The 25,279-nt window shown below is 45.6% G+C and overlaps 1 protein-coding gene and 1 pseudogene across 8 annotated transcripts in view; one reads left to right on the top strand and one right to left on the bottom strand.

Annotated features, from left to right (window-relative positions):
- RBFOX2 (RNA binding fox-1 homolog 2) overlaps window positions 1-25,279 on the top strand; it is a 281,671-nt gene that overhangs the window by 93,133 nt on the left and 163,259 nt on the right. The window lies entirely within an intron of this gene.
- Window positions 2,774-15,168, bottom strand: LOC122223976 (annotated as a pseudogene).

Raw genomic sequence — 25,279 nt, 5'->3', positions numbered from 1 at the left:
TAACCTTGTGAACTCTCACTTTGTGCACTGAGATTTGGGGGACATGTATCAGTGTGCAACGCTGGTCACTGAGCGGCCTGAGCTGGGCAGAAACCGCACTTGGGATCTTTACATCTCCCCAGACTGGTCTGGCTCGGCAAATCCAGGGTGGGGGTGGGGGGGGGCAGTGAAGGTGAATTTTAACTGTGTGTCTTTATTTGCCTTCCTTATTCGGTTGCTGTTCCTTTCTAAACAGATAGGAATCGTCCCCAGACAGGATTTGTATCAGCATCTCATGGTGATTTTAAAAGAGACAGTTACAATCCTGATCTTCCTAGAGCACGGTCATCCGTGTTTCCCCCCCTCGTCCTCACGGCCACCTTTTGAAGTAGATAAAACAGAGGCGGGAAACTGAGGTACCCAGAGGTAAAGTGACTTCTCCGAGGAAACCATACAAGGTAGTAGCTGCAAAAGAACTGAAATTTTCTTCTCTTTGTGAGGGCCCTTTCCTCTGTGCTGGGGAATCACTGACTCACACAGGCAAGAATGTGGTCGTGTGCACGAGCACCTGCTCACGCCTGTACCTCGTTTGTCGTCTGGGGGCTTCGTAGGCCTCTTGGAGCTCAACCACAGATCTAGGAATCCATGATCCCTGCTTAAGGATTATTACCCCTGGCTTCCTTAACACTAAGTATACCAATATACCACTGTTCAGTGGTCCTTTTCATCCTGTTACGTAAGCTCCCGCCAACACATTTGAATTGGAAACCTGTGGAGGGGAGGAGGGGAAAAACCACCCGCCAGCTCGTAGAGGTTGTGCTTTCTTATGTGCCGTTCCCTCAGCCTTCTTTCCCAGTCAGTTAGCAAGTTTTATGGGGTGACAGTCCGCTGAGCTCATAGAGCTCTCCCGAGCACTTCACTGTGCTTGCTAACGAGCTCCGTGTGGGAGTGGAGGAGACAGACATTGTCCAGATTTGCAAAGTGAAAACCAGCTCAGAAAGTCTGACTGAGTGTCTCATCCGAGCCGTGCAGTTTGGGTTGATGATACGATACAGTGGTTTACATTCGTAGCTGTTTCTTTGTGGTTTAGGTATATGCGCAGATGCTTATTTGAGTATTGGTTCGGTCTGGAATATTTTGTGGGTTTGCGGTATTTTTAAATGAGAGAATATTTGTGTGTGTTAGCTCCAGGGTTTATGGATAGGAGGGGCTTAGGAATAGCAATCTGATTAGAGAGGGCCTCAGTTCTACACAGCAAGCTCACTGTTTTTGCTGACATTGTTCATTTATTTAGGACAGCTTTCAGGGAACTCCCGGAGAGCACAGTGCGAGTCCCGAGTCCATCCCCTCGCCATCACTTGGTGCCACAACTTTACATCTGCTACATCAGGGTGACCGTATAAGTTGCCATTCTAGCTGGGACACTGTCGAGAGTGAAACGTGATGCTTATGTTGAAACAGCCCCGTGCAAACTGGGATGAGCGGAGGTGTGTAGCCACCTCAGCTGTAATTCAAGAACCATAAGGGCACCTGGGTGGCTCGGGTGGCTTAGCGTCCGACTCTTGATCTCGGCTCAGGTCATGATCCCACGGTTTGTGAGATCGAGCCCTGTGTCGGGCTCCGTGCTGACAGCTCAGGGCCTGCTTGGGATTCTCTCTCTCTCTCTCTCGCTCTCGCTCTCGCTCTCTCTGTCCCTCCCCCACTGGTGTGCTTGCTCTGTGTCTTTCTGTCTCTCTCTCAAAATAAATAAACTTAAGAAAAAATTAAGAACTCTGGCAAATGTCCTCTTTTTAAAAAAAAAATTTTTTTAATGTTTGTATGTATTTTTGCGACAGAGTGAGACAGAGCATTGGGGGAGGGGCAGAGAGAGAGGGAGACACAGCATCGGAAGCAGGCTCCAGGCTGTCAGCTCAGGGCCCGCCGCAGGGCTCGAACTCTCAACCACGAGATCGTGACCTGAGCCGAAGTCAGGCGCTCATCCGACTGAGCCACCCAGGCGCCCCTAGCCAATGTCCTCTTAACTGATGTGATCGGGGTTTGAGATTATGGCACAGTGCATTGCCTCACATGTAGCCCGCGCAGGAGCGAAACCTTATCATTCGCTTTTGAGGTGAGAGAGGGAACAGACTCTTGGTTGGGTTTAGGTGTTGAGTCGGGTATGGAAGTGACAGTCTTAATATGTTAAAACTAACGTTGTAAAGTACTTTGCAGTGTGCTTCCATGTTTGCTGAGTTTTGGTCTTCACAATAGCTCTGCTAGGTAGGTTGGGTTTTATTATCTCTACAGATAAGAAAACCAGTGGAGAGATTAAAAATTATTTTTTGTATTTTTACTTTTTGAGAGCGAGCGAGCGAGCGTGTGCTTGTGCATGTGTGGGAGAAGGGCAGGGAGAGGGAGTACCTTTTTTTTTTTTTTTTTAAGTTTTTTTATCTTGAGAGCGAGACCAAGCATGTGAGCGGGGGAGGGGTAGAGACAGAGGGAGACAGAGGATCCCAAGCAGGCTCTGCATTGTGAGTGCAGAGCCCATGGTGTGGCTTGAACCTGTGAACTGTGAAATTATGACCTGAGCCTAAGACTGACGCTTAACCAGCTGAGCCACCCAGGTGGCCCAAGAGAGAGAGGATCCCAAGCCAGCCTCTCTGCTCAGTGGGGAGCCCGTCATGGGCTTGATCTCATAATCGTGAGATCATGATGTGAGATCGTGACCTGAGCCAAGGTCAAGAGTCAGAAGCTTAACTGAGCGAGCCACCCAGGCAACCCCCGGTGCAGAGATTTTTAAATGGATTTCCCAGTGTCACAGAGGGGAGGTGGCAGAAATGGACTTGAACCCTGGATTTTCAGCCTCCATGTCTTTTGTTTCCCTTTTGTGTTCTTCTGTCAGTGTTTTCTCTTCTCTGAATGGGATGTTCTCTTGCTAGTGTGACAAGACATTATGGAATCATTAGGGAATGGAGCCTCATGAAAAGGCTTCGTGTGACTTGGAGGTCCCTTGAGCAATTTATTTCTGTCAAGTTTTCTTCCTGCCTTATTTGCTAAAATAGCTTCTGGTCCACAGTTTGTCTTTTTGTATTTATATAGTATTTTGTAAATATAAAGAAAAAATTAACGTCATGGTGTTAGGCTCTGTATTTTTAAAATGCTAGCCAGTGGCTTGCTAAAATTATTTTCCTTTGATTTTCTAAAATTCTGTTGAAAAGCCACTGTGTGGACATGTTCAGGTGATTCACAGAAACAAAGGGGGAGTATCAAAGGAGATGTTCAAAGATGTGACTTTGACCGTTAGAGATTTCAATTGGGAGTGGCAGCCATACTTTTAATTTAGAGGATAGATTAAAAATGACCTAGGGGATTTATTTTTCAAAAGCATTTTCTTTCTTAAGAGTTTAATGACTTTTCCTTTTCTTCCTTTTATCCCCGGGATGAACTTTATTTTAGTAGAGGTTTTTATAAATGAACTTTCAGGGCTTTTAGGTATTGATTGGGAGCCATGGATGATAGCAAACACATTTTCTGTCATACTCATTTGTTTTCATGCAAAGAAATGGTGCTGCTCTTCCTCCTTTGGGAAGAATTGGAACAGAGGACATGGGGAGAGTGTTCAAATTCTAGCTTGGTGCTGCTTTGAAGCTTCAAGACAGGAACCACTAGTAAAGCAATACTTTTTACATCATGACCCAGCACGTGCGTGCATGCGCGCGCACACACACACGGACACACAAATGTAACTTAGAGTTAGTCTTCCAAATAGTACTTACCCTTACTGTACTGTAAGCATTTTCCGTTCTTTTCCATTCCATTAAAAAAATTGTTGGCTGTGACCAGCAATTGAGCAAAATTGATTTCCTGGGCCCGCTAATAGATTGCAGTCTGTAGTTTTGAAAAACAAAATTCTCATGATTGTTGTCCTTAAAAATGCAACCTTAGGGGCACCTGGGCGGCTCAGTCGGTTAAGTGTCCGACTTCGGCTCAGTTCGTGATCTCGCGGTTCATGAGTTCAAGCCCTGCATCCGGCTCTGCTGACAGCTCAGAGCCTGGAGCCTGCTGCGCATTCTGTGTCTCCCTCTCTCTCTGCCCCTCCCCTGCTTGTGCTCTGTCTCTCTGTCTCTCTGTCTCTCTGTCTCTCTCTCTCTCTCTCTAAGATAAATAAACATTAAAAAAAAATGCAACCTTAAAGAACTCCATATACTTTAGCAGTCACTTCTCTATGCCCCATCCCCCTGTAACCACTCATCTGCTTTCTGTCTCTGTGGATTTGCCTGTTCTGGATATTTCACGGAAATGGAATCATATAACATCTGGTCTTTTGTGACTTGCTTCTTTCACTGAGCATAATGTTTTCAAGGTTCATCCATGTTGTAGCGCGTGTTAGTACTGCATTCCATTTTTGGTTGAGTGACCTCTCACTGTATGGCTAGAGGGAGTGTTCTTACGTGAGCCCACTGCCTGCCTCTGTGGTTCCGTCTCCTGAAGCTCTCTTATGTACACTTGGCCTTGGCCTCGCCGGGCATTCTTGAACAAGCTTGATTCCGGCTTCAGTGTGGAGCCACTGTCTCCTCTACCTTCAGACACGCAGTACTCTTCGCCCAGATGCTCACTGTCTTCTCATTCAGGTCACAGGTACAAAATTTACTCCTCGGGGAAGTCTTTCCTGACTCTACTCGCCTGAAGATACCCAGATATACAACCTGACCTTCTTCAGATCTGTCGCCATCATCTGAAATTATGTAGTGCGCATACTTTATTGTGTATCTCTCCCACTAAAATGTGCTGTGCAAGCTGTGACTTTGCTTAGAGCAGAGCCTGATATGTAGGAGGAGATCAATAAATATTTGTTGAATGCATAAATTAAAATTATCTTGTTTAATGTTGACGATTTTGAAAGGTTTTAGGCAGGGAAGTGACGTGATTCATTATACATTTTTAAAAACAATATTCTGGCTGCTGTGAAGAATTGAATCTTAGGAGGAGCCACAAAAAAAGCAGCCTTAGAACTCTCTAGGCAATGGCTTTATTATTTGCTGTCTTTAATATCAGTTCTAACTAGGACTTATTTGTTGAATGAGAAATTTTACTCCCCCGGCCCCCTGCCCCCGCCCCAGCTGGAGACTGGGTTAAAATGACTGGTTTAGAAGTAAATTGTTTCATACCCCTTCTGTATCTCACAACCTATAATATTTTCTTACTGGCCCCCCTTCTGATGAAAAATACTTCTGCTTTGCTCTTCAATTACATCCGAAATCGCTTTTTTTCCCTTTCTGCTAGGTTGTACAGAACCCCACTGTCAGCCTTCATGCGAGGTACATTATAAAATGGTTGCTTCTCCCCAATATCTGACATCAGGTTGCCCATCGGTGATTAGGGCCTTCTGCGATGTTGCCTTACACCCTCTAGTGGAGGAAGGGCTGGGAAATGCTGCAGCATCTGGTGTTCTAGCATTTTTCTTGAACCATGTAATCAGCTTCAGACTTACTCTTGCATTTTAGATCATTTCATTCTGCACGTAGTTCATAAGATTTTTTCCTTCTGGGAAAGACCATTTCACTTCGTCTGCTGCTGACTGCCAGGTGTCTAAATAACATGCTTATTCTGCTCTTTCTTGATTTACCAATTTTAGACACCATATTTTGGCTGCCTGCTGTTGGAGAGGAGATATTAACAGTTTTTTAGACATGGTCTCCTTCCTTCTAATAAGGTCATTTAGAAAAATCAGTGTTTATTCCCGATTTATGGTGACATAATAATTACATTATTGTGACTAAATATAGCCAAATCATAAAACATGATTATATTCCCTTTCATAAATACTTTTCCATTTCCCCTGGAGTTACCAAATATATACATACATGTGTATAGAAAATATATATACATATATATTGAGTAAGAACTTAGAAAACACTATTGAGATATAATTTCCATACCATAAAAGTAATTCAATGTAAATATACTTATTCAAGGGTCTTATACAGTTTGTAGAGCTATGCCATCACGGCCATAGTATGGTTATAGAATGTTGCCATATCCCCCCTGCCCCCAAATTTTCCTAAATTTTTTTTGCAGTTAGTCCCACTCTCACCTCAGTCCCAGGCAACCGCTGATCTGCTCTCTGACTCTATCCTTTCTGGACATTTCATGTACATGGAATCATATGATGTATATATGATCTTATTTAAAAAAAAATTTAAATGTTTATTAAAAACATTTTTTTTAATGTTTATTTTTGACAGAGACAGGATGCGAGTGGCTTAGGGGCAGAGAGAGGGGGAGACACAGAATCCGAAGCAGGCTCCAGGCTCCAGGCTCCGAGCTGTCAGCACAGAGCCCGATGCGGGGCTCAAACTCATGAGCTGTGAGATCATGACCTGAGCTGAAGTCGGACGCTCAACCGACTGAGCCACCCAGGCGCCCCTATCTGGTCTTCTGTGTGTGACTTCTGTCACTTAGCATAATGTTTTTGAGGTTCACCCATGTTGTAGTGTGTATCACTATATCATTCCCTTTAGTTGCTAAATAGTATTGTTTTGTATGGATGGACTGCATTTTGTCAGTCCATTTACCAGGTGATGGGTATTTGGATTGTTTTCAGTTTGGTGATTATGAATAATGCTGTTATGAACATTTGCATGGAAGTCTTTGTGTGGACATATGTTTCAGTTTCTCTTGGGCACATTTCTAGGAGTGGAGTCGCTGGGTTTTGTGGTAAGTAAGCTCATGCTTCACTTGAAGAAACTACTACACTGTTTTCCAAAGTGGCTTGATTTTATCTACCTTTTTGATTATACTGAGTATGCATTGGTAGCTCGTTGTGGTTTTGATTTGTATTTCCTAATACTGAAAGATGTAGAGTTACCTTCTCGTTTGCTTATAGCCATTCGTTATGTCTTCTTTGTTGAGATATGTGTTCAAGTCTCTTGCCTACTTTTTATTTGGTTCATTTATTCTCTTAACAAGTTGTAAGAGTTCTTTATATATTTTGGATACAAGTTCTTTGTGAGATTTTGCAAGACAACTCTTTCCCTTCCCCCCCAGTAAAGCAAAACTGTTTTCAACCTTATTTGCTAAATTTGGATAAACTCTATGTAGCTCTCTTAGGAAAGAGACGGTGGAAACAGGCATTTGACTGTCTTTGTTCAGGCCTGGTGATGGCTCCAAGGAGGACTGGCAGGTTTACAGTGGCTTTGTGTTTGGCTAACATAGCCTTCTCCAGATTTTTGGTGGCAGGCATGTTTGGGCAAGAAAGCTCTTTGTGTGGTGACAAGCGGTTATGCTGCTTTCTGCATGTCCAGAGGGACGTGATACGCTGAAGGATCGGCCATGTTCATTGGCCTTTTTTTTCCTTCTTTAACCAAGACACCGTCGCGTCTGTGTAAGGCTGGTTCGTGGAAATTCCTCTGGATACACACGCATAGACACACACACACACGCGCATGCGCAGACTGCATCCTGGCTTTGGGCTTAACTATCAGCTCTGCCATTGCAGGCTCCGTGACTTTGGGCAGGTTTTTTTCCTTCTGTGAGCCTCAGTTTCTTCATCTATAATATAGGACTGGTATCTACTGTGAAAGGTTGTTGCAGGATCAGAGATAACATACATAAATTTCCTGGCATGTAATAGGGTCATTAAATCATTTTTCTCATTAGTTTTATGGGAAGGAGGCCTTAGGGAAGCTTTTATAAGGGAATATTTAGTTCCTACAGTCTCTGATTTAAGTCTTTCTCTCTCCTTTTTTTTTTTTTTTTTTTTTAAATTCACCATGTAAAATGAATTCTGGCTGTAGATTTGAAATTTCTACCTCAGGAACATAGCTTTACCTTACTTCCAAGAATAATACGCCTGTGTAAGGGGAGTGAAGCCTGCATAAGTTTGTTTACCTAACTCATTATGGATCTTGGCAGCATCAGTAGAAAGAGGGGGTCCGTTCTCAGACTGTCATGACTGGAACGGAATCTGGCCAGACTGCGCCGACGTCCACGGCTCTCTACAGCCATCGTGCTCGCTCTTTGCCCCTTGCACATATCTCTTCCATGCTGCATGGCTCTTCAGAGTCCTTCACGTCTCGGTCCTGGATATTTATTTCTTCCTAGTGCCTTTTACTTGCAATATTTCTCCTGTTCCCAGCAGACTCCTAAGTATCCTTCAAGATCCCTGGTCATAATTTAACTGGGACGTATGAAACCTTTTCTTATCGCCTCTGATCGTTTGAGCTCCTCGAGCACGCCATCTGCCTGAGCATTTCTGTAAGTTTCGAATCAAGGGAGTTTGGGAAGTTTGGTGAAGACTGAGCAAAGTATTTAACTTCTCCAAGGCTCAGTGTCCTCATCAGTGGAAGTGAGGAGGGTAGTACTTACTTTTGTAAGCATTACATTTTAAAAAATTTCCTAGGTCAAGAGCGACTTACTGGTTGATGTGATGTTTCACTGCCTATACCTTCTGTTTTCCACGTAGGCTAGAAAGTCTTTTCTCATCCCTGGGCTCTGCTGGGTCTGATTTTGTGGTTGTTGGCATATCCTGCTTCCTTGTGGAAATAGTGGGACTTTTTATCACGTAACTTCCTACCTCTGAGTCCAGCCATACTGCTCTGGATCTGTGGATGGATGAGTGATGTGAACAGGGAGCGGGGAAATGATGGCTGGCTGTCTTCTCACCCCTCTTCTGTACATGGTTTCTTTGTCACATCCTGGCAGTCATGGTTTGCCTGTTTGGACTCATTTTGAGCTTGCTGTGATTTTAGGCTGTCAGAACCGTTTGGATCTCTTGACCCAGATCCTTATTATTTTGCAGATGGAGGGATTATAACTTCTCTGCTTGGCTTTCCAGTAGATTGACCTAATACTTTGTATGTAGGCAATTGATCTGTGTTGTAATGAGAAGTTTAATATGGCCTTCAAAAAGAATGAAGGATTATGAATCACTGGAACTATTTATAAATTCCTTTGTTAGTGGTTTTCAAAACCAGGTAATTCGTCTCTTTAGGGTTGTTTAGAGCAGCCAAGTAGTTAGTAAGCATAAGCAGCAGATAGTCTCACAGCCACAGTTGGCTACCATTTTGTGAGTTACTTTTAAGAAACATTGGGGTGCCTGGGTGGGTCAGTCGGTTAGGCAACTGACTTCGGCTCAGGTCATGATCTCGCGGTTCGTGAGTTCAAGGCCCGCGTCAGGCTCTGTGCTGACAGCTCAGAGCCTGGAGCCTGCTTTGGATGCTGTGTCTCCCTCTCTCTCTGCCCCTCCCCTGCTCATGCTCTGTCTCTGTCTCAAAAATAAATAAAACATTTGAAAAAATTAAAAAAAAAAAAGAAGAAACATGGTAGAGCCCCTCAACCCTTCGTTCTTCAACAGATAACCCGTGGCAGATGGTTTAGAATGAAACCAACTAGTTACATATAAGATAAAGCAAAAGCCCCCATAGTTGGTGGCCAGTATGGTTATGTATTTCAGTTATAGATTAAATATTTTTATTTTCTTGATAGCATCAGCTTATGCCATTATGCTGAGCTGATTTAGGGTTGATTTAGAAAGGCGGGGGAACTAAGATCTTTGTGTTAGAAAATTTTGTGCCACCAGAAAATTTCAGCAAATTCTGGGTAATCATACACTTAAACAAAGGCACAGCTCTCATCTCACTGGGTAGCATTATTCTGTTTAGCTTTTATCTGTTGAGAACTCTTCAGGGGATACTGTTAAGTGAATACCGTGATTGGGCCCCAGTCTTTTTCTTTCTATGTTGGGTAAGGTATTCTGTGTTTTAGCCACACTATGGGATGGAGTAGTGTAGCTTTGAAATCAGATGTGGGTTTTAATTCCAATTTCTTTACTTATGGCATTTAATGTGTTGAAATACCACGCTTTGCCACCATTTATTTTTTAATTTTTTAAGTTAAAAAAATTATTTTTATAAGAGAGCGAGTGCACACATGCGTGAGTTGGAGAGAGGGGCAGAGGGAGAAAGAGAATCTTTTTTTTTTTTCTAAGTTTATTTTTATTTATTTTGAGAGAGAGATAGAGAGCAGGGGGGGAGGGGCAGAGAGAGAGGGAGACAGAATCCCAAGCAGGCTCTGTGCCATCAGCACAGAGTCCAGTGGGGGGCTTGAACTCACGAAGGTGAGATCATGACCTGAGCCAAAGTCAGTAGGTGGATGCTTAACTGACTGAGCCACCCAGGTGCCCTGAGAGAGAGATTAAGAGAGACAGAGAGAGAGAGAGAAAGGGAGAGGGAGGGAAAGAGAATCTTAAGCAGGCTCCACGCTCAGTGCAGAGCCCAATTCAGGGCTTGATCCCACAACTCTGCGATCATGACCTGAACCGAAATCAAGAGTTGGACGCTAAACCTACTGAGCCACCCAGATGTGCCCCTTTACCACTATTTAAGCCCCACTCCAAAGGCTGTCTCCTCCTTTAAGTCTTGCATGATGCACTTATTTGGGAACAGAATTTTAATGTCCTCTGAGCTCCCAAGCCATGTTATTTCCACTTCGTAATAGCATTTTATCACTGCCTATTATTTTATGATGACCCATAATGTTCTGTGAGAATAAGGATCCTGTCATACTTCTTTTTTAAAAAATTATTCGTTTATTTATTTACTTACTTTTATTTGCATTTATTTTATGCAGAATTTACTCCTTTTTCCCCCTTCTGTTTCTTCTGGGATATCTTTTTCTTCTGTGCAACTTCCTCTTCTGGTTTAGGACCACTCTGCTCCTTTTCTGTAAGGAGCATCTCAGTGTGGCAGGGAGAGCTCACATATGGCGGATTAATCCAACCATGAGCCCTGCAAGTTCTCTGCCTCATCTTGGGGACTTTGTTCACCTGGATGTGCTCAATGACCAGAGCCTCTGCATCTAAACCCTCACGTTCAGCATTACTCTCTGCATTTTTAAGCAGGTGCAATAGAAATTCAGCAGTCTTTTTGGGCCAGCGACCTTGTGTCCAGCCCCACTGTTTGGCCTTGGGCACACCTACCAACTCCACCATTGTAGCGACAGAATGGCACGTATTGCTTCTGCAAAGTGACGTCTTTCAGGTATTTGGTGGCTTTTCGGATATGCACACCCTTGATGGCCTGGGTCGCTTCATGTGTGTTCTTAAAGTGAACACGGAGATTTGCACCTCTTAACTTGCATGATTTTGTCGAGTTTTCCGGGTCAAGTGAATAGCAAATTATTTTCAGAGATCACCTCAGGCCACTTATGGGAAGAGCACTTTTTTTTTTTAATTGTTTATTTATTTATTTTGAGAGAGAGAGAGAGAGAGCGAGCAAGCAAGTGAGCAGGGGAGGGGCAGAGAGAGAGAGAGAGAAAGAGAATCCCAAACAGGCTCTGTGCTGTCAGTGCAGAGCCTGGTGCGGGATTTGATCCCATGAACTGTTGAGATCATGACCTGAGCTGAGATCAAGAGCTGCCCGCTTAACCGAGTCACCCAGGCACCCCTGTCTTACTTCTTGATATTCTCAAATACTTTGCTCAAAGTAAGTACTCAGTAGGAATTTGGTAAAGGGATAAATTAAACAGTAAACTTTCACCTTCTTGAACTGTAGAGACTACTCTGTTGGGACTTTTTCCTGTGGAAGATTAAAAAAAAACTTTGTTCGGGCTTTCATTAGGCTTTTTACCTTTGCCTTGCCAGAGCTATATAAAAAATTAATACTCAAGAAGGTAGATATCTGATCTACCTCTCCTGAGCAGGAGAGCCTCTTACAAGTTTAATGGTTTTGGTCAAGTGGATCTTCAATGTAAATCTGCCGTTTTGTGGAGCCATACAGAGCTCTTAAACCACTCAATAAACATCCTTATTGAATTAGTAGAACTTTGTGTATCTTTTATTCTTAGGATTTTTCATTGTTCCTTAGAGTACTTTCAGCCTGTCCTCTCGAAGCTTTGTGATATCAGGTGGATCATAGAATCATCTAAGCTAAAGATGCTTTGAGTTCCTGAATTCTGTTATTTCCTTCCTGGTATGGGGAGCCCATGCATTAATTCTAGCAGGTGTGTCTTAATTTTAGAATAACAAGTGAGGGTTCCCAGGAAGAGAGAGCTAGCATGAATCGAACTTTGACTATGTGTCAAGCCCTGTATGAAGCATTTAGCAAGTTTTATTTTATTCCTCCCATTTGCAGGTGAGGAGGCCAAGGCTCAAAGAGATTTAAGTCATTGTCCAAGGCTTTGTAGCTGATAATGAGTAAAGTTGGGTTTTAAATCTAAATGTGTTAGATTGAAAAGTTTATGTTATTTCCACTGAGATATTTTCCTTATTTACTTTTCATTGAATGTTTGGGGGTTTTTGTTGTTGTTTTTCACATTTTACTTGCAAGTTTGATTTTTCTTTAGTCAGTAGAAATGGTATTATTTCCCTACTGGTTCCCCTCCCCAGCCCTATACTGAGGGGGTGATAATTTGTATTATATTTCTATAGTCCTGTATCCTTTACAGATCACTCTCCTGTCCATTTTCATTTGATCTTGGATGTGTGGGGACGGGGAGGGGGGGGAGGAGGCCGGATCTTAATCTCCATTGGCAGATGAGGGAATTAAGGTGCCCGGTGTCGTGAGAGATTTGCCAAAGGTGGTAATAAGTGGCAGAGAGAGAAGAGCATAGCTTTTGTTTGGAAGAGGTGCGCTGACCTTCAGACTATACTTTGTAGCTGCAAAGTCTTTTTCATCTGAAGTACGTGGACACAATATAGGAAAAATGGAAGTGGCGTGGTCCTCCTAGAAAAGATTTGGAGGACGTGGAGCCCCGCCCTCTGGGCTTCCTCTGGCCCCGAGGCCCCTCGGCTGGCTGGAACCCGGTTTGAAAACCACTGGGGAATAATCAAAGAACCTTAGCGTCCGGCAGATCTGGGCTCACAGTTTTAGTTTGTGCCTGCTGTTTCATCTCTCTCAGGCTTGGGTCCTCATTTGTAACATGGGTAGGATTGCTGACGGATATTAACTAAAAACCATGCTGGAGCCTGGCACGGGGCCCCCTCGGCGTCTCTGGAGGAGAGCTCTGGGTGTCAGGGAGTATCAGCCCTCACGCTGTGTGGGGCGCCTGCCAGAGGGGGTGGGGAGCTCGCCCCTGAGGCCGGGCCCCCAGCACCTGACGGCGCAGGGCTTCGTCCTCGACCCAGTGACGACATTCGTCAGTACTTTAGAACAAGGGTGGACACACGGTTTTTGCGAAGGATCCGAGAGCAAATGTTGTGGGTGTTGGGGCCTCTGTTGCAGCCATTCAGCTCTGTTGCTGTAGCTTGTGTGCAGCCATAGATAGCATGTAAATGAACGAATGGGGCCGTGTTCTAATAAAACTTTATTTGTGGGCTCTGAATTTCATGTAATTTCCACGTCCTGAAATACGCTGCTTCTGATTTGTTTGTCCCCCGCCATTTAAAAAATGTAAAGACCGCGTAAGTCATGGTCTGTATGCGGGTGATACAAAAACGAGTGACAGGCTGGATTTGGCCCATGGACCATAGCTTGCCGACTCCTTATTTAGACAACTGCTTGTTGATAGTAAGTGCAGTTTTTGACTCAGTGGGAATACTTTCATTTAAAACTGATTGCTAGTAAGGAAGTATTGATACCAGAAAAGGCTTAATTTTGCAGTCGAAAAAGGTAGGATTTTTTTTCCTCTCCCACTCCTGTCAGGAATTGTTCCATGCTCACTACTTTCTTTATCCTCTACCACGTGGCTAAAATTAAGCAGCTGTCGTCCTGTTGGTAATGCCTGCGTGAAAAAGTTTCTGAATAAAGACCACAGTATAGTGGGAAGACCATGAGTCATGAGGAAATCAGGAAACTGGCTTTTCACTAACTTTGACTTTGGATATGTCACTTTACTTCTTTGGGCCTTTGGTTTCCCCGTATAAATGAGGAAATTGGAGACCATGATATCTGAGCTCTTGGCCTACTCTGACATGCTCTGATTCCACCTTTTTTTTTTTTTTTTTTTTAATGTTTATTTATTTTTGAGAGAGACAGAACGTGAGGGGGCGAGGGGGAGAGAGAGAGAGGGAGACACAGAATCCGAAGCAGGTTCCAGGCTCTGAGCTGTCTGCACAGAGCCCGAAGTGGGGCTCGAACCCACGAACTGTGAGATCATGACCTGAGCCGAAGTTGGATGCTTAACTGACTGAGCCACCCAGGCGCCCCTCATTCTACTTTTAGTTGTCTGGAAGGTGCTACTAGACAGTTTTCATGTATAGAAACTTCAACAGTCAGTATATATACTTTTAAAATTATTACACATTGTGCAGGGTTTCACATTGTATCAGGGAGTATTTACCAAAGCAGTTTATTCCCGCTGTGCTAATGCTAGCCATTTCTGAAGTGAAAGGCAACCGTGATTTAAATTCCACCTACGTTACCATCACTTCCTGTTCTGCCGACCTGAGCTAGTTAACCTGTTTGGAGATAAGCTGCAGATGCAAAGTGAGGGGGACTGGGGACGTCGGAAGAAGAATATCCTGACTATGTAGGGGCTTAGGAAAAAATTCATAACTGGAAACCTTTTCCCTTCCGAACCTGAGTCACACCTGAAGGACTCTTGGCTCTCCTGGGGTGGGAGGAAAAAAGGGACAGAGCAGCAGAGCAAGTGGCTATGTCTGTTTTTGTCAACAGAGGGCACCCAGAGCAAAGCAAGTGCTTTGTGACCCAGGCTGGGCTCTGCTCTGCTCCCCAGGCAGGCACGGGGCAGCGTGCAGTGGACTCACTGTGCGTCTGTTTCTCGCAGCGTCTTTTATCTGTGCCCACAGTCTCAGACGTTTGTCCCCTGCTAAAGTCAGGTATTTTACATGCAGTCATAATAATTGTTATTTGTTTTCGCCTTAAGTGGAAAACCAGTTCCTTCCATGTCTCGGAGCGAATTCACTCAAGTTGTAGAAGTGTGGGCTTTTGGGTGGATGTGCAGTCTCAGGTTCTAATGTAATTCAGTCTCTGGGGAACAGGTAGTCCTGCAGGAGCACTCAGGATCTGTGTGGCATATTGAAAGGAGACTTTGTCCTGTGGTTTTCCAGACCAGCAGCATCAGCATCACCTGGGAACTTCCTCAGATTCGTGGTCTGCCCCCTCCCTCAGACCTACCAAAGTGGAAAGTCTGGGGAGGGGACCCAGCCTTCTGGTTCGACAGGCTCTCCAGGTGTCTCTGATGCACGCTGAAGCTGAGAACCACGGCCCGAGACTCCCTGAAGACTGCTAGAGTGTTCTTCATCATCGTCATTTTCCACATGAGAACACCAAGGCTAAAGGTTTCGTATATATAATAAGTGGTAGATTAGGGATGTGAGTCCTGGTCTGACCAGAGCCATGCTACCGTGTCTGCAAAGAAAATTGTGAAGAGGCACTGTATTGTTTAAATTCATTAAAAAAAAAATCCTAAAATCTTTTTCTTAAAAGTAATACACATTCGTCAAGGAAAATTGAGAAGATCCAGTAGGCCAAAAGAATAAAATAAAAATCGTCTTAATATATGTAACTTTATCTTTTCGTTGTTTGTTGGTCTACTCTGGTTTCTGTGCAGTATTTGCATCTACACACATTGTAAAATTCCTTACAAAATGTCATCATGCTGTACAGACTTTGTAGGATGCTTCCAGCTCCTTCCCACTCTATTGTAAATATCTTTTCATGCCAATAGCTATTTTTTAAGTTTATTTATTTATTTTGGGGGGTAGGGGGCAGAGAGAGAGAGAGAGAGAGAGACAATCCTAAGCAGGTTCTGTACGATCAACATGGAGCCTGACACGGGGCTCGAACTCATGAACCGTGAGATCATGACCCGAGGCAAAATCAAGCATTGGATGCTTAACTGACTGAGCCACCCAGGCACCCTGCCATTAGCTATTTTTATAGCAACATTTTTCATGGCTGCCTAGGGTTCCATTTTAAGTTTCCATCCTAATTTTTTCTGAGGTTCATCTGAAGTTGTTTTGATGCTGTGGTAGTTAGGCTTTTAGGAGGAGTGGGATACCGGGTGCCGTGCTGCGAGTGGCTTACCATATTACAAGGAAGGCAGTAAATACAAATTATGGCTGAGGAGAGAGCATAGAGCTGAAGGGGCAATACTGAGCCTGAGGTTTGAAGTTAAAGTGAGTCCAAAAAAAAGGGAAAAAAAATTGAAGTAAAAAATTCAGAAGGATTAGGAATGGACTACGGATCTGTGCGTGAGATGGGTTAGCAAAGTGAGAAAGATGACAAACAATTTGATGGCACCAAAGGCCTGCCTTTTTTGCCGCCTTTTTGATAGGCTGACCTGCTGGAGGACAGCATGAAAAAACTGGGCATAAGACTTCTATAAATAACAGTTATTATTTATTGAGTGCCTTCTGTGAGCCAGGCATCATATGAATCATTTACATAGATTTTCCCATTTAACTTTTATCACCACCGTGTGCATTAAACGCATTAGGTAGTGTTTCTCCATTTTGCAGAAGTGGAAACTGAGAGCGAGGCAGAGTCACGTGGTCACGCACTTTGCTCGGAGCCCAGATTTGTTGCAGTTCCCAAACCTGTGCTTCCCCGTTATCATTTATCTTCATTCCTTTTCGTGGTGTTACAGGTCATTCGTGAGCCACGGCTGCCCCTGCGGGGGTGGGAGGGGGTGGGGGGGGTGCGGTGTGCGGTGTGTGCTGGGAGGGGTGGGGGAGGTTTACTACCTTTTCAGGGACAGGGAAGCTAGATGTGGAAGGCAGGACGCTAAAGTCCAGACAGAGCGGGGGTGGACTTTAAGACCCCAAGCAGAGCTGCCATCGAGCCCAGTTATCTTGGGAAAGGCGTCAGCCTGTGCAAAAGGAGCAGTTGATAGGAAGGCTCCAGGGCTGGCATTTGGAAACAAGGGGCGGCCAGAGAGTTAAACCCCCCTCATTACGGTTCCCTTCCTAAAGGAGGTGGTGATTCTTTTGAGGCGTTTGAGAACAGCTTTATTGCATATAATTTGATACTGTGCATTTCATCCATTTCAAGTGTGCAGTTCGGTGGCATCTTAGTTACATTCACAGAGTTGTGCAGCCATCACCGAGGTCAATCTTAGAGCACTGTCGTCACTCCGAAAAGAAACTGTGTACCCCTAAGCCATCATGTCCCAATCCCTCTATCCCCCTTACCGCGCACCCCCCCCCCCCCCAGGCAACCACTCGTCTCTACTGTCTGTCTCTGCAGACGTGCCTTTTCTGGATGTTCCATATAAAATGGATCCCATATAACGTGATCCGATTGTGTCTGGCTTCTTTCCCTTGGCATGTTTCCAGGGTTCCTGCACGATGTGGCATGCATCAGTACCTCGTTCTTTTCTGTTGTTAAGTAATATTCCATTGTGTGGACAGACCACATCTTCTTCGCGTGTTTATGTTGGGAAGGGAAAGGTAAAGAGGAGGAGACAAAAAATAAGACTTCTTCCTCCGGATTTAAAATGGAGAGAATGGGCAACTGCCGTGAAAAACCACCCTCCCAGGCTCTCTTGAGGAGCGGCAGCGAAAGGCGTGGGGAGATAGGATGCGTGGCATCTGCCTCCCGGGTTGTTCGTGGCAGAGCAGCGGCTCGTCTGACCTGGACACGTGCGGCATTCAGGGAGCTCATTGTGTAAATCTTGTGTGTTGGCCGGTGCCGCTGTTCCCCACAATACCTCCCGTGGAACCGGAGCGGCCGTCGCTGATCTGATCTGGGTACGTTTCCCTTGGTTGCCGCAGCCCTGGGTCCCCAGAGAGCCCTCTCTAAAGAGCTGCCGGTTTGTTGCGTGCTGGCAACAAGATTATTTCTGACCATACGAGTTGTTCAGTGGAGAGAACACCCATCTTTCAGGCCCTGATCTGTTGGCCAGAAATACTAGCAGCTGCCCCTTCCTATTTGCCCTTCTGAGCGTCCCGTTTGGAGGGCTCCTCTTGCAAGCAAACGATGTGCCCTTCCAGGTGCCAGGTGACTTGACGGTTGCCCCGTTGCTTTCTTTTGCTCTCTTTCCTGGTTTAATGTCCAAGGAACAGAGAGTCCTGACCTTCATAAAATGAACAATCTGGACCAGGACTGCAAGTCCCCACACCTTCTAGTTTGTGTTCCAGAACAGTTGTGGCTGACTTTTTGCTGGGCCTGAACTTTCAGTCTAGTTGAGAGAATGAATTGTAATCGCGTGTCGCAGTGTCCCGGCTCTTCGGTGGCACGTCTGCCACAATGCCGAGACAGGAATGTGGGGTGGGGGCATCTGCTTGGCCCTCGGGACCCCCTTGAATGTGAGGGCTGGATGTCGTCCCGTCGCCCTGGTTCTGTGGATGGGAAAACTGAGTCTAGGTCAGAGGGCTACCCAAAGCTGTAGTCGTATGTTCTTAGAGCTCTTGCTAGTGGCAGAGCTGGGTCTCTGGGCTGGAGCCTTCGTTGCCAGTTCAGTGCTTTTCCCCAAGTGTGATCTGTCTCCTGATGGACGTGTGCTGTCGTGACTAAGGAGTGGCCTAGCCCTGCTCCAGTCCGTCAGCAACGCGGGCTTTGAGGTGTGCGTGTGCCGGTTTGACAGACTGGGCTCTTGAGGATGAAAATTTGTAAGCGAGGAGGGAGCCAGAGCACTGGTTTCTGGGTTTGGTGCCACTGGCTGATGGAACCCAGCCCCTTCTGGCCTTCCCCAGTGCTTGGTTTTCAGTGAGAATTCATGTTTTCGATTGAATGAGTGCCATTCTTCGAGCGCCCCGTGCCTCTTTGCTAAAAAATGCACGTGCCGCTGCATCAGCGCTGCAAGCAGTGACCTTGTGGTGCCTGAAAATGTGTGCTCATGGCTGCTCCACGCTCGATGCAATTCGTTCCTGGTGTAGTGTGAAGCGAAAAGACCACGATACTTCTCCCCCAGCGCGTGGCCCCACTCCCCGTCCCCTCACTCTTGGCGCACAGAGCTCCAGAATGCACCCCGTTTTCCAGCGCCCCGCCAGCCTCCATGGTCCCGATAGATTTCTTCGACGTGACCCTCACTGCTGGGACCAGACTCAAAAGCAACCGTTTCACGGCGGAACACAAGCCGGGCGGTCCTTCCCTTTCTCCTCATCACGTCCTTTCCGTCCTGGTCCTGTCCTCCCCACAGCGTGAACTCCTTCGTGGGGAGAGGTTGTGGCCTTCACTCACTCTCTTCCCCTGGCACCCAGCACGTTGCTCAGTAGATGGTCATGAAGTAATCCTTGGCTTTTTCCTGCTGTTTACCAGTCTCCGATCTGAGGGGTAAGGTGCAGGGATGCTAATACACTTGTCAGCTGGCGGTGTTTTTTCTTCAGACAAGTTGTGTTATAGTCCTCGAGAATAATTCATAGTGACAGCTACTGTTTATTGAATGCTTCCTGTGCTAAGTACATGCACACACACACACACACACACACACACACCCCCCTCAGTTCCCCATCATTCTCAGCAGCCTTCCCTTTGAGGTAGGCGTGGAAGCCATATTTGACAGATAAAGAAACCGAGCTTTGGAGAGATTTAGGAGAGTTCCACAGAGCTGGAAAGTAGTGGAACAGGTATTTAAACCCAGGCCTGCCTGACACTGAAGCCTGTGTTTTTAATAACCACGCAGAACCTCCTTGAGTAGTTAATTTGCTGAACATTCCTGTAAAAGAGGGCTGAGTCACTTCTGTTCCCTGGGATTTATAAATGAGACCTCTGTGCTAGCAAAGGGCATTCGTAGCATAGTTTGGATTAAGTTTGGCTTTGGGATTGTAGAGCAGAAACAAAGGGGAGACATAAGGAGCCTCTGCAACTTCCTGAAGCTGATTTGCTTTGGCTCCAGGTTGAGGAATCTTCACCCTTTGGGTCAGGTCATTACTAGTCTACACAGTTCCTGAGGGATGGGTCTGCCCAGCCATTCGGGTTATTTTGGATGGGCCTTGGCCTGGTTCCTGGGGCCTCAATGAGGCAGGCTCACGTTTGTCCCTGGACTGACTTCAAGGGCCTCCCGTTTCCATCCTTCAGTAGGAGGCTTTCTCTTTGATTTTACTTTGGTGCACGTCCCCGTCCCCCAGGTCAGTTACTGGGACTTAAAATTGAGTTGTTGAGTTGTGGCTGTAGGTAACGACACAGGGAATGCGGTTTCATTGGCTCTTCAGTGACCAGTCCTGTGGAGTCCCCATAGCACATTGGGGGTAGGGGTTGGCTCTCTGATTCTCTGCTCAGAGCTGAAGTATTTTGTGTATTCCCTTGAAATGGGAGAGAAGTTCTGAGGAATCAAGACTTGTCAGGGTCATAAGATTTTGAGGAGATAGGCCCTTCCTGTGCTCTCCCCTGGGGGAAAGGACGTAGCCAGGATTGAAGGGCATTGCCTCAACCAATTCAGTTAAGTGGCCCCGTCCTGGATTAATAACTTGGGCAGACTTCCCAATGGCTTTGGCAAGGTATTGGGTTTCTCTCTCCCCCAACCCTCCCTTCTCTCTGCCCTGCGCATGTGTGCTGAATAATTACGGAGTGGTTGTGTCTCACAATAAGATACCCTTTTTAAAAAGGAAGGGCCTCCTCTTAAAGAGGATGGAGAGAAATTCAGGGGAAGGGATGAGGTTGTGTAGTCTTGTCATGTTTTCGGAATGGCAGACTTTGAGCAAAATGGTAGCAGAGAGGCCAACAGGCTGGTTCCTGTCACCATAAGGGCAAGGGGGCAGGCAGGATGGTGGCGGTGTTGATTTCAAGCACCTAGAGCAGAAGCCTTCCTTCCTAATTTGGGGCCAGAGCGATATTAAACTGCCTCTTTGCATTTGCTCGCTCCTCTAGATTGTATTACTAGGAATCTGGTCATTAAAGAACAAGCGCTCTCTTGTTCATGAAGGTCAGAGGTTACAGTCTTCTGAGTTTGGTGGTCAAGTGTTCAGAAATATTTTACAGATTTAGTTGAAAACCTGAGCAGATGCTCCTGCTCTGTTTCCCCGTGGGGATCGGGTGACATTCCTCCCCCTTTCCTCTTCCCCACCCCTTTGGGAGCCGACCAATCACAGCAAGGAGTGGATTTCAGTGCCTCTCTGGCCTCCTCCCATAGGAGTCTGCCCAGCCCAGGCTCTCTGGAGCCTTGGCCCTGGCCGAGGGCTTAACTCTTGGGTGTCTAAACCATAGGGAGCTGCTGACCTTGCAGTTAGCTTGTTCTCTAGTTCACGTCGACCCTCTGAGCCCATTTAACGTTAAGCCAAGCTTGCTGTGTCCCCAAGGGAATGTTCCTAACGAGGCAAGGTGCGATGCATCCAGCTTGCAAAAGCTGATTTTAAGCCTTAGTTCTGCCAGTAACCAGCCGTGTAACCTTGGGAAAGTTCCTTTCCCTACTTGGACTTGAGTCCCTTTCTGCTAAGTTAGACGGAAAGGAAAGGGAGAGGACGGACATTTGTGACATATGCCAGCCGCCGGCGTTTTGCATATGGCTAGCCTGAGGTTTGAGGACAAACAACCTGTATTGCGTGCTTCTTGTGAAGCAGTTTGCTTTCTACAGTTTGCCTTCTGCAGGGCACATGCCATTCATCCGATTTTAGAGAGGAGAAGAGAGGAGGTTAGGGAGGCTGTCCGACTTGCCCAAGGTCAAAGTTAGGAAGGCCCATCTGGCTCCAATGCCCAGGGTTTCTTCCGTTCCACTGGGCTGGCTAAAAAAGCCTGAGAATTCCTTCCAGCATTTTTATTCTCATGCTCTGGAAGCTTTAACTCCTTAGTGGCTTTTAGCCCTGCCCTGTAGAAGACCAAACACTGCTATCTTCCGGTTCACAGCCGTGTCTCTAGAGAAGGTGAGTGACTAAGACGATCCTGCCATCTCCTGAAAGCCACAGAAGAAGATGATTCAGCCATCAGTTTTCCCCTTTCGTACATAGAAACGTTCTCATCCTTTCTGGCCATCATCTCCCACTTTCTGAGCATCCCCCTTACCTCATGTAGGGCAGGTATTTCCTTTCCTGTTTGCCATTGTCAGATGAGTACAGTATGGCTGATTTAAGGGAGGGTGGAATTTGGAAGAGTTAAAACAAAACAAAACAAAGCAAATTCCTTTACTCGAAGCTTTTCTATGACATAGATACTACAGTATTGGGTTTACCCCTACCCGGAATCCCTGACATCTATCCTCCCTTGTTGGAAGCTCCCCCCGCTGTGAAGAGCTTTGTTTCTCATGATACCACCTATAAATTCCCCTAGTCACGGGCTCTAATAGGGTCATCTTGCCCAACGGAACACTGTGTTTCTCTTCCTGCAGATTTTACTTTGAAATTCACAGAGAAAATAGCTCTCTTTAGGTGAGTTCTTACTGATGTTATGTTGGTACGAATTTAATTTTTTTTTAACGTTTATTTATTGTTGAGAGGCAGAGAACACAGCGTGAGCAGGGGAGGGGTAGAGAGAGGGGGAGATACAGAACCCCAACTAGGCTCCAGGCTCTGAGTCATCAGCACAGAGCTTGACACGGGGCTCGAACTCACAAACTGTGAGATCATGACCTGAGCCGAAGTCGGTTGCCCAACCAACTGAGTCACCCAGGCGCCCCTTTGTTGGTACCAATTTAAAAGAAATTATAACAGTGGCCCTAAAATGTCAAGGAGTCCTTTCCATTTTCTGTCTTTTATTGTGGGCTGAGAAAAAAAATGACAATAAGCACATCTATTAACAATTGTAATTTACTTAGCCGGGCACTAACCTACTAGATGTTTTAGGTACGTTATTTCTGATTTTCATGATAAATAGCCCTGCATTTACAGATGAAGAAACAGAGGTTGAGAGAGGTTAGGTTAGAGTCCTTGCTCAAGGTCATAGCTCATGAGTGGTGATTTGGCAATTTGATTCTACTTACAAACCCAAGTTCTTTCTTTAGTATCATGCTGCCTCCGAAAAATGAGCTTGAGAGTTCATTTAATCATCCATGTCCACGCCTCAGCTCACCCCAGAAAATCCGTATGTCTTCTGTTAAAAAGGGAAGTACCATTTTACGTGCTAAAGGTCAGAGTGGAAAACGGCTTTTTAAGAGGAGCATTTCTTGGTCTTTGCCAACTTTTACAATCAGGGAATTTTTAACGATGTTTATTTTGAGTTATTTTTACTGAAATTTAAATCCATCCGTTCTTGTTATGAGTGAAAATGCTAAATCACGAGCTTTTTCCTGGAGATCCTGGAGAGTGGGGGATTTCACTGTGAATTGGAGGGGGCAGGAAGAGGTGGGCATGAGAAGATGAGTGATAAACAGGTAGATGGAAAAAGCAGGTTGAATTTCCTTGGAGTGAGGAAATACTGTCATTTGCTCTGTCATTCGGTGTATCCTGTGTTCACCATGTTTTTGAACACACGCGAATGGGGATGAGATCCCCCAGTGGGAGGTGCCTGGGTGTCACCTTCATGGCCGTGTTCTTCTCCCTCCTTTCAGGAATTGCTTGCGATCCAGTGCGACTGCAGTCAGGTTGGCCCTTCCTAAGTTGTGTGCAGTGAGATTCACATAAGAGAAGTATACTTTACTCCGTGGCCCCTGCCATCCGGATCAGCCTAACAAATATTTCAGCAATGAGTACCATGTGCCTGTTCTGTGCCAGCCGCCTGGCATGACGCGGATGATCCTGAGATGAATAAGACACGGCTTTTGCCCTTGAGGAGCTCATAATCGAACTTGCAGTCTCGTTCAGGATATAAGACCTATAGACATAAAATTAACAAAAGGCAGTTATATACTTAAGGTTGTAAAAAAAAAAAAAAAAGTGAACCAGGGACAACGGATTTTACTGGGGTTCAGAGATCAAAGGGGTGAGGGTTTGCCAGAGCAGTAAAGACAGGGTTTATTTACAGTCTCGTCCAGGGGGTGGGGTGGGGCAGGGGCAGGGGCAGGGTGAGAGGGGGTATGGCTCCTGCCACTGCTAGGGAAAGGAGACCATGAACATGGCTCACTGGATGAGGGTAAGGCGCTTCCCCTTCTGAAATCGTTGATGGAGGTCCGGCAGTTAGCATTTTAAGTGGGGATGTGTAGATGCAGGCAGCTGATGTAAAACAACATCAACAGCAGCTTGGGCCCTGAAGGAGACAGTCTTTAGGAGAAAGTTAATAAATCTCTTACATTTATCGTTTGGTTCCCTGGTTAGCTGTGGAGTACAACATCCTCCATATTGGAAACCTTGACATTTATTCTTGCTGGGTTTGTAAAAGATGGAAAACTTGAAGCAAAGTCATACACAGATGAAGACCTCTGTGGGGCCACTTGTCAGGAGCGTGGCTCGCTTGTGTGGCAGTGTTCTTGTGGACTAAGTATTTATTAGGTTCTCTCGCAAGCAGCTCACCGGTTGAAGAACTCCTTTCTTCCTCGTTTTAGGTTCCTGAAACCCACCGAAACCCCTCCACTGGGAGAAGGCTTAGGGAGAGGAGATTCTTTCCTTCTCCCTTCCCGCCCCCACCCCCCAGCCCCATGGTAGCTTAACTTAAGTGCCCTGTGAAGGTGAAGATAAATGTGAGAAACTTCAGGATGAAAAGAACATTAGAGAGGAGAGAAGTCAGGGGAGGTCATATCAGGCTTAAAGTGGAAACTATGTTACAGCCTAAGCAAGGAGCAACTGATAGGTCTATAAATAGGACTTTATCTCCTCATAGAAAATTTTTGGCATGGTTGTAGCTTCCCATGTGGGGGACTTTTATATTTACTAAAAATAAACTGTGTTTCAGAAATGATTAAAGTAAGTCCCACTGAACTCATGTATGTTATTAACAGCGTAGTCATGGCCTGAAAATAAGTTTATAGGGTTTGGGATGTACTATCTTTTGGGAGAACTTGGATATGGAAGACATCGCTTAGATCTGGGATGGAAGGGTCTGGTTCACTCTAGCATTAGACAGATTACCTTCTCAGGAGATCGTGTTATTTCGGTGTTTTTATTCTTCCTGCCGGCTCAGAAGACCGGCAAGCCCTCAATACATCAGACTCACAAACAGCCATTATAAAAGAAGTGTCTCAAACAGGAAAGGTAGAAGAGTTCCAATTCCCCAGAGACCATACTGCTTAATTAAAGCTGCTTGGATATGGCCGTTCAGCGGGGAAGGGTACATAAAAGGGCAGTGCCTCTGGTAGCCCTTCTGGGAACAAAAACCTTCAAGATGTCTGACTTTGTCTCTCACACTCCTGTTATCCTGACTGTAGCCCTTTAAAATGTGCCGCAGACTCTTGGCATCTGTCTGCCTGTCGGCTCATCTCTGACACCCCTGGATGGCTCGTTTGCTGCCCGTGGGTATCTTTGAAACTTAGTAAAAAGCATCTCTTAATTTCGGTCTCCTCTTAGAAGATTCTGAAAAGCGGAAGTCTGGCAAAGAGTAAAATCGCTTCAAGCACGTGTCTCGGAGTTACATGACCATTGGAATACTTTTCAAAACAGAATGAATTGAACAACGCAGTGCGA

The sequence above is a fragment of the Panthera leo genome, chromosome B4 (genome assembly GCF_018350215.1).
Source record: "Panthera leo isolate Ple1 chromosome B4, P.leo_Ple1_pat1.1, whole genome shotgun sequence".
Lineage (NCBI taxonomy): Eukaryota > Metazoa > Chordata > Mammalia > Carnivora > Felidae > Panthera > Panthera leo.
The sequence above is the reverse complement of the archived record's forward strand: the minus strand, read 5'-3'. Positions and strand labels throughout refer to the sequence as shown.